The sequence below is a fragment of the Cebus imitator genome, unplaced genomic scaffold (genome assembly GCF_001604975.1).
Source record: "Cebus imitator isolate Cc_AM_T3 unplaced genomic scaffold, Cebus_imitator-1.0 Scaffold524, whole genome shotgun sequence".
NCBI classification, from domain to species: domain Eukaryota; kingdom Metazoa; phylum Chordata; class Mammalia; order Primates; family Cebidae; genus Cebus; species Cebus imitator.
Window position 1 is genome coordinate 984,036 of NW_016107839.1, and position 506 is coordinate 984,541.

The window sequence follows — 506 nt, forward strand, 5'->3', positions numbered from 1 at the left end:
GGTGAGCCGAGATCGCGCGCCACTGCACTCCAGCCTGGGTAACGAGAGCGAAACTCCGTCTCAAAAAAAAAAAAAAAGACACGGCTGGGAATGAGATGGACTGTTTTATGAATCCCCACCGAATTCATAAATATATATTTTTTCTTTTTTTGGGACAGAGTCTCGCTCTGTCGCCAAGCTGGAGTGCAGTGGCACAATCTTGGTTTTCTGCAACCTCCACCTCCTGGGTTCAAGTGATTCTCCTGCCTCAGCGTCCAGAGTAGCTGGGATTACAGGTACCCACCCCCATCCTCAGCTAATTTGTGTGTTTTTAGTAAAGATGGGGTTTCACCATGTTGCCCGAGGTGGTCTTGAACTCGTGACGTCAAGTGATCTGCCTGCCTGGGCCTCCCAGAGAGCTGGGATTACAGGCGTGAGCCATGGAGCCTGGCCTTGAATTTGTAAATTTGATGACACTCTGGATAGCAAGAGGCGGTGTGACCTCTGGGTTGGTAAACTGTGAAAAT